This window comes from Accipiter gentilis, chromosome 32, assembly GCF_929443795.1.
Source record: "Accipiter gentilis chromosome 32, bAccGen1.1, whole genome shotgun sequence".
In the NCBI taxonomy this organism is placed as follows: domain Eukaryota; kingdom Metazoa; phylum Chordata; class Aves; order Accipitriformes; family Accipitridae; genus Astur; species Astur gentilis.
The window spans coordinates 15,407,932-15,422,417 of record NC_064911.1 but is presented as its reverse complement, the minus strand read 5'-3'; the positions used below and the strand labels follow the sequence as shown (position 1 = coordinate 15,422,417).

The following is a 14,486-nucleotide window of genomic DNA, read 5'->3' as shown; positions in this document are numbered from 1 at the left end:
ACACACCCCCCAGCCCCCGTTTGTACACTGGGAAGACGCAGGCCTAGAAGCACAGAAAATTCATCTCAGCCATAGTTTTTATACCACAGGAATATCCCACAGACTGCTTTCCTGTTACATAGATGCTGGTAAGCCCTGAACTTGGTGGGTTTTACCCTAAGTACCAGGATATTTAGGGCCCCCCTCAAGGCTCCAGGTAGCTGGGTTATCTGATTTTAGGAAAAGCTCAACAAGCAGTTCAAGGAAAGCCTCAGTGTTTTCTTCTAGAAGCATTAAAAGTGGGAGATGCTCAAGGTTCAACCGCTCAGGCCCCCAAAAGCAAATAAGAAACTTAATGGAATTCAATGTTAAATTCTCGTAGTTTCCAGACAATTCAATTTGTTCAAAAACGTCTAATTCACAGTTTTCAGTTACCTTGGATCTACAACACTACCCCAACATGGAAAGGCAAAGAGGATTAATTTTTGTGTAAAATTAAATCACTACGTTAAAACTCATTACACTCTGTGAAAATTTTCCATTTACTTCAGTGGACTTGGTACTAGATCGATTGCTATGTCAGATACCTTAGTTCTGAGGTGAATGAACTGGCTGAAGGCTGTCAATTGTGTTACCACATAAACCACCTCACCTTTTCCCATCTTTAGCTAAGTTTTAAGAAGTGAGAGATCTCTCTTTAAGTCTTTAAAATAGGATGTTTAGCATATTACTTGGGAGATTAGAAGGAGAGAGAGAGCAGCTGCCTGTGTTGTACGGAGGGACTCAGGGTAGCCAGAAGCCTGCCGTTTCACAGCAGAAGTGGTTTGTTTTCCTCCAAGAAGTATCTAGTACTGATACCCCCGATACACATTCCTTCAAGTTTTACTGTTTCTGGAGTTTCCTGGTCCGCCTAAACAGAAGCTTGATGCTGCTATTATCACATTGGTCTTCTTTCCCATACAATAGTGCCAAGTAATAAGAATTTAAAAACCAGTCTGAATTTCTCATGCTTTGCATAATCTTCTTTCTCCGTGAGTTACAAATAAAGCATTGTATTCAATTAGACTCACAGCAGGTGAAAACCCCAATTAGTGAATCCTTTTTCTTGGCTTTTTTCCCCTACCTTACACCCACACACCACTTTTTTTTTTTTTTTTTTTTTTTTTAACAATAAAGGGGAACTCTGAGTCATTCCTCAATTGAAAAGCAAATTAACCCTTTGATCTCCCAAATCAAACTATTACCCACTCAAGAACATCCAGGGGAAAACAAGAACGTTGAAGGATTAAGGGATTAAGGCCTATTGACTTTATAATTTGATTTTATATTAAAAAAATCTATTTAATGTAGTTCTGATTGTTGTCTCCAAATTCACAAAAGCTTTTAGCTGTTTTGATTGACCTCAGAATTACATTTTTGCTGTATAATGTACACAAGTAATACCACTCTTATTCCAAATTACTTTTAAACTACCCCTAATTTATTACAAAAATATATTTTGTTTGCAGTGTAAATGGTTACTGTCTTTGGCATTTGTAACTGAAGCCAATCTTTATGCCACACTTAATTTTAAGCCATTTATTTGATAAAAGACAGTCTTCTTCCTGTAGAAAATAAAACAGGATTACGGAGTAAGCAGAATTTTAATTCCCTGTGGTGTTTTTCTTATCCAAGGGCTATTCAGTCAATTTGTGCACCTACACAGAGACCTGAATCAGAAGGAGAGCAGTGTTTATTTCTTTTATAATGTAGGTTTGTCCTGGACTATATCTAATCAAGGTATCTATCTGTCTCTTTAACATTTAACACCAAGTGCTTAAGGGGAAATCACAGCCCCCTAATAAAGGAGGGATAATAATTAGAGACTGTCTTATTACCCCAAAACTCTTTCAGGAAAAAAAAAATAATAAAAAAATGAACGGGATTTGCAGGCAGTCTGCATTGCTTGCTGTCCAAATAGTTACTTGTGCATTTGAGAAACCTGATTTTTCAATTTTAGCATGTTCTTCTCAGAATGTTGTCCCTTTTCTATGGGGAAAGAGCCACAGACATACACACATTAAAAATAATAATAATATGGACATAAAATAACCGATCCCTAAACAATAATGTCTGAGTATAAATCTTCATAAGTTTTATGTATATCAGCATCACTGCTCCATGTTACAGACAGATACAGAAACCTGAATGCAGAAATGCGTAGGCACTTACCTAAAACTACTTAGTAGGGCAGACATTAAATGTACAAGTTTGCTTGTAAGTTTAGCACTTTATGAGTTAGAAAACTAGAGAGACATGTCTTTAGTTTTCCTGTCATTGAAAGTGAAGATACGACATTTTCCTATTAACTAAGTCTTGCTTCCATAGTTCTGTGAAGCATGCAGTCCTCCTTGTAAGTACGGCTTTAGTATTTCTCAGTTATCTGGGTAGTGGATTAGCAAGCGCTTGCCTTGCATAGAAGAAGATGTTGTGGTGCCCTGTGTTGGGCTGGCTAATCCGTTATGCTGTTTGAGTCTATTTTCTTTTTGTTGGTATAAATAAATACTAAGAATCACTTGGGATGGCACGATGACACTTTCCTGGATCATCTGTCTTAAATATGCTCCAAGGGCTGACATCTCCAGGAGTTTTTTGGTATTTCTTGATAGCGCTCAGAAGAGAATACTGTTTTGGATGCTGCTGGTTTGGGATTTTGGGGGTGTTTTTGGCTCTTTGCACATTACCACTGGAAGCACATTAAAATACTGTAAATGAAATTAAGCACATAGTTTTGAAATTCTGCATTCATTTTCCCCAGCATTGCACTGTAAATTAAAGACCTACGAAAACATTCACGGCTCGGTATACTTATAATCAGTTATTTACACCACAAGAGAGTCGGGGAAGGAGCATACCACTTTCTGTCCAGAGGGAAACCCAATCTGTGTCCTGTATGAAGGGAGATTAGCAGGTGCTGCTTCTTACACAGGGCTCATTCTCCACACTGTAAGGCAGCCGTGTAACTGGCAAGTGGAGCTCACAAGAATTTGCCTGGCATGTTTCATTGAGATGTTCTTGGAATAGACAGAGTAGGAAGAGGAATCCTTTTTTTTTTTTTTTTTTTTTTTTTAAATAAAACTAATTCTGCAGTAAATATTACAGAGCTTGCAGCACTTTAATGCACAGTATGGAAAGTACTGGTGCACAGCGTGTGTGACAGGAGTACATCTGTTCCTGCCGAATGCACAACGGCACAACCTCCGTGTTCCTTTGGGCTGTACTTGCTTTTACTACAGTAAAGACACCTGATTAAAACTGAAATCTTAGTCACCCTACGAGACGAGCATCACGGAGCCTCGGGAGCAGTCTGTGTGCACCTTACGTCGCACTGCATCGCATGCTGTTGATAAAAGATGAATGAGAGGGTGCCTGTCACTGTAGATATATTAGATATACATATGAATTTCATCCTGTTGGAATCTTGGAAAGGCTAATTTACGGAGGCTACATTTATTTTGTTAAGCTGATGGTGACAATTTAGACACCTTGCAGTATCAGAGTGTTTGTTCAGTCTCTGCTGCCAAGTGTATGACCCTGAAAAGAGGAGCAGAGTATTTAAGAAAGATTACATGCATCACTGGATGCAGTGGATAGCACATCCCGGTTCCACCAGCACTATGAGCTCTTCAGGTAAGCACCTGTAAATACCAAAAGCTCTCTTCTCCCTCCCATACCAAATCACAAGAAATAAAGAAAATTAAGAAAGGAATAACCCCTACTCTTCCAGGATGGAGATGAACTGGAGTGTGAATAGTCCCAAGAATGGGAAGATCAAGAAGCAAAATGCTGGCAAAATGCTAGATAACTAAAAGTATTAAAACCCCCTCTGAAGTAAGGCTTTTGGAAAGCTAACAGAAAGAAACCTACAAAAAAAAGACTTAAAATCTACCAGCAGAAAAATTATGCCAAGCAAAACTGCTTGCTGTCTTTAGAATACACAAATAAATCTTGAAAAATAATAATTATACCATAGTAAATTCTTGGTTTGAGTAATCTGTATTGGCAAAATGAATGGTTATCATTTCAGGGAGTAAGGTTGAGAAAAAATGCAGACTAATAAGGATAAATTAAACAAAACAAGGAAGGCAAACTCCATTTCTTACTTTCCTTTGCATGCCCAGTTAGAAATAAATGACTGTTTTGCCTCCTGGGGGATTAAAATAAGCAGGATTTCATAAACTCTCTTACTCACTGACTCACTTTTCACCTCAAAATCTTTCTTTCCGTGCACAAAATTACGTGTGGCAAACATAAAAACTGGCTTCCCGAATCATTAACTTCTCTATTGTTTCCTATCAATGTATAGATCTCAATAGCAAGAAACTCTGCATATTGCAGTCCTACTTCCCTCAGGGCCCAGAAAACCTGATGCCAGCTACTGGCCACCATCCTTTCCTGGTCCCTAACAAGCAGCCCTCTCTTCCAAAGGCTTCCACATACATTAAAGGAGAAGCATGCCTTCCTTTTTTGTTGCATTCCATAATATATGTATTTTTTACACTATCAAACCATTTTTTGACTAATATCATACAAATAGAAAAGTTCTTCTTTCATCGAGGATGGTTTTTCAAAATGTCCCTATGCAAATACTATCTAGAAGAGAAAATACTCATTTGGGGAAAAAAGCCACTTATATCGTGCTAGGAGATTACGTACTGGGATGTTCCAATGGTAAGACTGCCCTTAGGTAGTAAAAGAAGAGGACAATGAAATCTATTGCATTTTATGACAGCTATATGCAGGCAAGTTCCCAGTCAGACCACCAGCTAGGCAAACTTTGCACCATTGAATTAATGCATTCCTTTTTTTGCTGTGTGTATTTTAGCAATGGGTGCTTTGCTGTCTTCTCACAGAAACTGTCGATTTTGTTGTGTTAATATACTTTAAACCTGTCATAACTACCATATTGTTTCCTTGACAATTATAATATACTGTACATAATGTTAGAACTCTTAACAAGAGGCCCTGCCTATTTTTATGTAGTCACTAGACTTTTCCATCATCCTCCCGAACACACTGAGGAAAATGATACACAAATACGGTAAGTTTGAAGTCTACTCCTAACCTTTTCCCTAGGTTGGGCCACGCAGAGCCCTGATGTGAGAAAGGGATGGTTCTCCCTCCCTGGTAAATCAAACTTGCATTATTTTAGTTTCAAAACCAGGGTCTTCAGCTTCTCCCAATACCCTGGTGTAACACTGGCAAAGCTTAGTCTTCCTGCATAGCCTGATTGCTTTGCTCTCTCTTCCTATATGTCTTACGTGGGGATCCCGAAATCAGAGGAGAGTGCAGCACTGCACTTGGGGAAGGAGCCAGCCTAGAGAAGTTAGTAGGAAGAGAGAGCAGCTACACCTAACTAGCCTCACCAGTAATTCCATCCAGGCTAACTCCTTCATCTGATCCAGGTGACATTTCTCATGGTTTATTTGCATAGAAATGCAGCTTCAGGTTTAGGGTTGTGCAACTATCCCCAAACTGAAGTCAGACTTGGTAACAGCAAGAAAAAAAATCTGGAAAGGAAAAGTTTCTCATCGGACATTTCTGAAATCAAAACTTTTTATTTCATTTCAAAACAATATTCTATGGGAAAAAAAAGTACTTCAATTTGGCTACAAAACAAGGCAATTGTTCATACAGCTCTGGCAGTGCCCTTTAAGGACAAGTGGCAATAGTCTCATCTTGTCCATGCCAAAGAGTGAAAATTAGCAGTTATATATACAGTCATTTGAAACAAAAATAGACATACAGATACCTGCGTTAACTACTGCTTCCAGAGGCGAATGAATCAGTATCAGCTACCATGGAGCCATGTCCTAGGGCACAGATAATATTTTATCCTAACTGAATCTAAATGTATGTTAGCACTTAAATACTTAAGTAAAGAGGGATATAAAGGAATTTTGAGGTCAGATGAAAATGATTTCTTAGCTAAGTGCAAGAAAAGGATTTCATTCAAGTCTCCTGTGGCAAGTTCAAGCGTTTACGCTTTGGCACATGCTTCACATAATTCCAGACAACTTCTGCTCCTTCCATTTACTTAACTATAATGTGGTTCTTCCAAACAAAGTAGTCCTCCCAGCTTTTGCGTTTAGATATATTTGTGTAGCTCTTTCTATCTTTGGCATAGTACCTGGCAGTTAATTCGGGAAAGAATCCTGTGGATGCTAGCTGATAGAAAAAAAGTGTTGCTAAACTATATTGCACAGTTTAAACTTTACGTTTAACTAAGCCTAATAATGGGGATGCATTTAACAGAACTCAAAGTCTAGGTATACTTTCAGTATTTCATACGTTCGAATTAAGCCAAACCTCTCATGGTACATCTCAACAAGGCTTCGAATGGCTTGCAATTCTACTGGCATACCTTCATTCAGTTCTCTTATCTCTGTTATTAAACAGAAAATGGAATTTCTTAGCGAAAGAATAAACATGCAAAATGAAGATTCCCTCTCTATCAACACAGCCAAATTCACCACGAAAAACTTGCAATGAAAACCAGAGATGCCTTGTCTATGCAAGTCAAAGAGCCTTGACATTTATGACCAAAGGTACACAGCTGACTTTTAGGACCTGCTATAGTCCATTATTAAATCAAGAACAATGGTGAACGTGTGGACCTCAAAATCAGTCAAAATATTTTTTTTCTTTCTATACTGAGCATTTTTTCACATTGAACTAATCAAACAATTTCCAAATTTGTATTTGGAACTATATACTTCATCTTTAAGAAGTTGCTTTCAGAAGTGCAATCTAAATCCTGAACAATCCACAGAGCCCTAAAATATTAAGGATTTAAATGTTGGTTATAGTCCATATTAACATCTTAGACCCCTGCTGCTACATCTAACTCCCTTGAACACTGTATAAGAAATGTCAACCTACAATTCTACCATATCAACATCTACAGCTTTTTGTAAAATAGTACAGACGTGAAGAGAAAATCATTATGGCTAGGACTAAGTGGAGTTACCTATCTTTATCATCTCCCTCACCACATGACACAGAATGCCAGATTATTTGAAAAGTTCAAAATACCTAATTCCATACTATCAGTCATAAGAAACATCACACAGATTTGTCACCTTCCTCTCAAGAAAAATAAAAGGATTAAATTCAAGAATTCTCTGTATCTACACAGTACACTACAAATGCAGAGCATGCACAGGATCTAAACCATTTGTTTATTTAATAGTGTCCACAATTTGCACTTTTATGCTGGCATAAATTTCACAGACATAGAAAACATATTACCAACTTTGTAGAAGATGATTTTCTGAGTGTCCTTAAAGTTAGAAAGAAGGACCATCTGAACTCACACCTCCCATCTCAGGAAACATTACAAATGAACATTCATCCCTAATCCCAAAATATCAAAATCAGTCTGTCATATTAAGAAAATATGGTGGTGTTTTAAATTATCATTCTTCTCTCGAGGTAAATAATTTTCCTTCAATTACTATCAGCAGCTCTGACTCGCGGATGCCAGCTTTAGAACCAAATGTCATTTCGCAAACAATCATCACCAGTTAGTGTCCTTACACTAATATGCATCAGCCAAGGGAAAATAAAAAAAAAAAGACCTCCAACCTTATCTTTTAAATAAAAACTGGGTTAAGATATGCGGTATCTAAATACTCCTGTACATTAGTAATGAACCTTATTTTTGCTTATGGACATTATAATTTTTTTCAGTATTCAGAAATGAATCTCTTATTACTTTTCCATAGTTCTGTTGCGGCAATTGCTCTTCATTCCCATTTTTAAAAATCTACTGTCATTATTTCTCAAATTATTATCCTTCCACCCATGTCCCTCAATTTGTTCTGTTTTTAAGGTAACTAACAGAGCAAATAATTTATTAAGGATAAAAATAATTTTGCAAAGATTTACAGAAGCTGACAGCCTAAGAATTTTGCCACATAGAGCCCAAGCAAGGAGTGAAGGATTAGACCCCATCTAATCCACTGGTTTTATCAAATCACTGTATTTAATACACTGAACTAAAACCTTTGGAGAGTTTTATTTTTAGCAGCTTGCCATACTGAGCATTCATTTGGCTTTATTCTAAGAATTACAATGTAGGAATCAAAGAGAAGAAACGTATTTCTTGTTTGTGACTAAGATATCATCATTAAAAGTCTTCCATTCCCCAAACAAATAAATAGAATTTATTTTTTTTTTACTTTACGCCATTTCTGATAATTTTCATAGTAAACATTACACTTCACTGACGCTATTTATTTTAAAATTTTAAAAGGGATTATATGCAATGAAAATGATCATTTGGTGATGACAGCGCACTCTGTTGGGTCAGAGATGAAGAAAGTGGCTGGTTTTGATAGTTATTGCTATGTCGACCTTGTACATGAAACTTGCTAGCAATTTGGAGAAAACAAGACCAGTGGGACTACGTCTACGCTGCCATTTAATTAAATGATTTAGTCTATTTAATAGCCAAGAGAGATCAACTCTCCAAATGTGATAATATTTTGGTTATTTGGATGTTCTAGTCTTACCCCTACGCTGCTATGTGTGTCTGCCCTGAGAATAATAGTCATCTCTTGGTCCAAATTTCACACAGTGACTCTTGTTCTTACTGCTGAGGTGGACCACTCTACAGCAGACTGGCCGTGGTACTCCTCTACTTCCCACTGCTCCTGTGGACCTAAGGCATGATTTTATTTACAGATTTAAAAAAAAAATATTTTTTTTTTTTTAATTTCAAATTGTCTGACCTGATGTGGGAGTTGTTGCAGCCCAACTGCTGCCACTCCTGTGGTATCTTTTTGAAACTAGTTGGGCCTGCCTGTCCCTGCAGAATAACTCCATCACATCAAATGGCGAAAACATCTCCCTGCGCTGGGGGAACCAGAAGAGTTCTAGATCAGCTCAAACCCCTGTGATTTAAAAGCCATGCAGTAGAATACAGTCACAAGTGCTTTGCTGTGCTAGATCCTCAAGCTTTCTTGATGAGCCTACCAAACAATCAGCTGGTAATCAAAGTAATTATTTTTAAAGTAATGGATTTTTTACCCAGAAAGCAACTCATTTGACAAAAGCGAGTCACTACCAATGAAGACCAGCCATACCGTAACTTCTTTTAAAATGTGCTGAATGCCCTATATGCAATTTCCAAAGTTTGCAGCAGTCAATTTTTCTAAGAAAAGAACCTATTATTTCCAGTCAAAAATTTTGTAAGCTGGCACGATTTTTGACAGAGTTAACTAATTGAAGAAGCACTTCCAATGCATACCAGCAGAGTAGCTGGCTTCTCATGGCATTTCTTAAAAGTTTCATTACGTACAAAGGAATGGTTTAGCTAGCAAATTCTATAAGAAACTGGTAAAAGGTAGGACTTTGAAGAACACTCATCTGCTCTCTTGGACTCTTCTGTATTCACAGACACTACAGCATCTTGCCAAGTCTGTAAACTGCAAAAGCATAGCGTGCAATGACAATGCTCTAACCCTTTTAGTGCACTGCATACTACAAACTGAGCTGAATTTTACCTCCAAACAAAATTTTGGCTGCATTCCTTAGTCAGTACAGGTTGTTCTCACATTGGCAGGCTATCCCATTCTCTCACTTAAAACGACTTGATGGATTTTTAATTTCATGGGTTTGCTTGTTCCTAGATGGGCACAGTTTATATAAATCAGTTCCAGCCACCAACTCCAACATTGAAAAAGACAGGTCGTATTTTCTTAATTTAGGTCGTTATGGTTGGTGATATATTTTTCTCTACTTTGTCTTTTTGTGTAATCTGCAATTAAGAGGCTAATTTAAAATACCTTTTACAGAACAATTTAAGTGTCTATTCTAGAGTTTTCCTCTTTCTAACTCAACATTTAATTAAGTGCTAAGTTTGACATTACATAATTTGGTGAGAAATTCAGCACTGGCTTTCAGTGAATACAAGATAAAGCATGTTGTCGGGAAAAAAATACCTATTCATAAGCAATGCAGCACTATTCTATGTTAATATTGGTTTCAATAATGTCTTTTTATAGATATGGTTTGGTCTGATCCTCCTTCCCTTCAAACAATCAGACTGACCACAAGTACAAGGAATTTGAGTAGTAATATGAGTACTAAATTACTAACAATACTACAGCACCAATCTTAGATTGTTGTATATACGTAGGAGCAGAATTGAGATTGCTATTTTTAAGGAACTCTTCAAGTTTATTTCCTTGGTAAAATAAATTTTTGGTCTTTACTGGAGCATAAAGGCATAATGCAGCTTTAGGGTGAGGAGTACATGTAGAAAGAAGAGGAACTTTAAGCCTAGTTGCATTTTCTGTTAGCCAATATTTTAACCTAAAAGGATCACCTGGTCAGTCTCTTACGTGCTGTAAAGTAAAAAAAAAAAAAAAAAAAAAAAGAAAGAATGGCTGCATCTTTTGCAGGCATAGGAATAGGACAAAGATAGATAGGGAAGTGGTGGGTATACAGTATAAGAACTTCCGGCTGGTGTATCATCTGTCTACTGGTAGGTATGCTGAAATAAATAAATGATCAAAAATAATCTAATTTTAAAAAAAGATCAACAAAGTCAGGATGGGTTTTTGGAAATAAGAGTTTGCAACACAAGTGATATGAAAGCAGCAAGATGATTAAAATGCAGAATCTTATTTATTATACATTAGGTAGATCAAAGCTTCCCAGTGATAACAAGGCACTGATGGGGGTTGCCACCTGTTTGGTCTCACTCGCAATGGGAATCTGTTAGGTGAAGCCATGTTAAAGGTTGTCAGTACATATTACACTTATGAACAGCTTACGTTAACCCCCCCCAATTATTCTTATTTTGCTGAAGAGATTTACTCATTATTCACCAGCACATATGATACTTGCATAGTAAATACAAAAAGGAAGTTCTGTATAATTCAGGAAGGTTTCTGAAACAACAACAAAAATTTCAGGTAAATACTCCTACTTGAGGCACACCACATAATTCTTCGAGATAGTGGCAAAAAGACCTGAAGAGTATAAAATTAGAATATATTTGCGCTGTGGTTTTGGAGAGTGCTGAGCCTTGCAGCAGGCTGAGCTCAGAGAGGAATTATCCAGGAAAACTAAAAATCTAGAGAGCACGGCAGGAGGCAGTTTTCTAGAATTTTTTGGTTGGTTGTCTCTTTTGTCTAACTTCTACACAAAGAAGAGGAAAGCTGTGACTTAAGGAAAGTGTGTGGGTGTAAAAGTCTAACAATTATTGGGAAGATTAATAAAGAGAGAATTGAGGAAAGCTGAAAATCTGCAAGATGCAACAAGACAAGGCAAGGCAGCAACAGTCTTTGTCAGTGTCCTTGAAACTTGCTGCAGCACTGGGAAAACAGATGAGCAGAAGAACTTCAGTCTGGAGATGTCAGAGCAACATTGGGCTCCAAGGACTTTAAATGAATATTTGTAGGAGAAAAACTTATGCATAACGGAAAGAAAAAGGAAGAGGGAGTAAGAGTCAGAAAGATCTGTTTAAAGTCAGCGGAAATTTAATTTGGCTTTATAAAACTGGGGAAAAAAGTTGATAAGTACTTTAAAAACCATGTGTACCAAAGGAGAATTGTTCGGGAGGTCTCTGGCTGTTACAAATACATTCCATTGACCAAAACCAACATCGAGACCGACACAGGACAAAGGAGTCCCATTGGCTGACTCGATCCAAACCAAAGAGGACTATTGTGAGACCACACGACGTGGGCATACCCACACAGGTGAGTTTGATAAAAAGATTCACACTGACAGACTCTTTTCCACTCCTTATTTCTAGAATAGTGAACAAACGCCCCAGAGCAAAGCAGTGCTGAGGGTTTTGCACTCAGTTTTCTCAAGAGAAAACTGTACAGGTACAGATTCACATTTTGCCAGCAGCAAACGTTTATTCCACAATACTTTGGGCACTGATGTGAAAAAACATGATACATGAGAGGAAATGCTGAGAGTCAGATTCTGATCCCTTTTACACTGCTAAAGTAAGAAGTAACTTTGCTGAAATCAGTGAACGTATCTCTCAATCCATGCAAGCTGCTTTCGGCGCAGAACTTAAATTTAATTTCCAATCTTCTGACATTAAGTCTGACGGGAGCCTAAACTGCCCCCACCATAACTTAGAGTCCTTAGTAGGTCCTTCTGCTCATTTCAAGACTGTTAGAGTGCAATGAAATGTTTATTCCTCCCTCAAACTGGAAACAGGAGAAGCAATAATAGCATATGAAAGCAAGCACTAATATGTAATGACCATATTAGTAAGGTTTTCATTGCTTTTGTGCCATAGCACAATTAGAATAGCGGAAAAGCAGATGAATGAGGAATGTGCAGGAGAAAACACTGGTCAAACATGAAGATATAGAACACTGCCTGCAACTGAACAGTCTGCTAAGTGTTTTAAATTGTATGCTAATATTACAGCAGTACTAGAAGAATAAGCACGTCCATTAACAGGCAGCAATTAAAAGAACAAATAAGGTGAATGCACCTATGGCCAGAAAGGTGATCTCTTGGTGGTTGTCGTTTATGCTTCTAGTGATGGTTTATGTCAAAATAGCTCAGTTAAGAAGTCCGAAGTTTAAAGCAGTATTTGGAAATGGTGGTGAGCTCATCAGTAAGAGACCTTTGGGAGTCAGTTTTTTAACCTCTAATTTTCTGGTGATACTTAAAGTAAACTGAAGTATAGAGATTAAATATGCTTTTCAACAACTGGGTCCTAGTGGCTAAAATGCTCTTGCTGGCAGAAATCTGGAAGAAATTTCCTTCTAAACACTGAAGTAAAATTTCAAGATGCCTTTACTCCAAATTACTTGTACTAAAAGTTTATAGATGGAGAAATAAAAATGTAGTTTAGGTTTAGTAGTTCTCACTCTTTTTTTCTTATTTTTTATTCCTGTAATCATTGCCATTTCCAGCTACAAAATACATTGTCTGTTACACTCAGGAAAACAGCTGCAAACCGCTTATTTCCACTCTCCAGGGTTTCTATAGGTTGAAGCTGGGGATGATTTTGAAGAAGATTAATATATGAAACAGAGTGTTGAGGATATTTTGTCTGCTTACTTCTGCTTCCAGTGTTCACTCTTTAGGAAGGAAATCTGCAACTAGTATAGCATATCTGAAATTCATACTCACAGAGGTGCATCTCCTTCTGTGTTTCTAGACCAAGTGCAGGAACATCTTTAACAAAGAATAGCTTCAGTAGCTTTTTTCAAGGACACGCATAAGTAGAATGTATACATACATATATTTTGGGAAACACAGCGTTTACCCATTTTTGAGAAATAAGAAACTGGCAATTTCCTCTTGTTTGCCACAACACTGCTCAAGGGTTTGTCCCTGAATGAATGGAGTCTGGAATGGAAAATAGTAATCTGTCACTGATCCTCCCCAGAAACAGCCTCTCTGCCTGTCATTATTACTACAAACAAGGCTATAAACCCCTTGCAATTTAGGTAAATCCTTCTAATGATGTTACAGTTCAATGCTTCTAAAGAGCTAATAATCTAAAAAGATCTCCAAAGTTGATTTTAAAAAAGGTAGGTTACTTATTTGATGATTGCAAGTGTTAACATTGCAAGAAACTAGTATTGAACTTACTCAGATTTACAAAGAAGCTTGCTTAGACAGAATGTTAGGCACAAAAACTTTTAGTTAAATGTTGACAATTCATGATTCAGTAAAAATTATTCAGTTTTTACAATGTTCACTTCACCACTGAATTTATCTATGAAGATCAAATGGCAAAATTCTGCAAAATACTACAGTTCACTAAGTAAGTATCTTCACTTCAGTAGGGGATGGAAGTCTAAAAGAGAGAAAATTAACTGCTTTAGCATACTGAATCTCCCAGAAAGCATCTGACAAGCAGCAAAAAAGGAAAAAAGTTGAGTGAACCAGCACAGGGGAAAAATTAACTTGACCTAGCAAAAAGGTGTTTCTGTAAAAAAAGAAAATAAGTAGCTGAACAAATGAGCATATATGTAGATGTTTCAGAACCTCAGAGTTACAGCAGTCCCCTTCTGTGTAACAGTCCTGCAAGCACCAAGCATCAAATGTCAACCTGCTACGGATAGTTTTTAGTTAACCTGAGAGTGATTTTCCTCAGGTATATATGTATTCACCATTTTTAAGGGTTTTCCAATTCTACAGGTCTCACTAGGTGAAAAATTAATCAATACTACAAGGGCAGGTACTAGCAAGGCAATCACTGTATGAAAATGTGCCCCATTAATTAAAATACAGGAATATCTTTCATGGAATGGATTATACCCCCAGCTTTTACAATGCACTAAAGTGTGTTTACTTGTTAAAGACTCTTCTCTGCAAAAATCTGCAAAATGAAGTATTTTAAGAAGATGAAGAGGAAAGAAGGAACCTTCCTGTGCCAGATTAAAGCCAAGGGACATGATGCTAGAGAACATTTAGTTACTTCTGTTCTGTGCTTGTTACTGAACAGGCCAGAATATATCAAATTAAAC

General features: G+C 37.2%; 1 protein-coding gene across 20 annotated transcripts in view; it reads right to left on the bottom strand.

Moving 5' to 3' along the window:
* DMD (dystrophin) overlaps nt 1-14,486 on the bottom strand; it is a 1,191,992-nt gene that overhangs the window by 84,690 nt on the left and 1,092,816 nt on the right. The window lies entirely within an intron of this gene.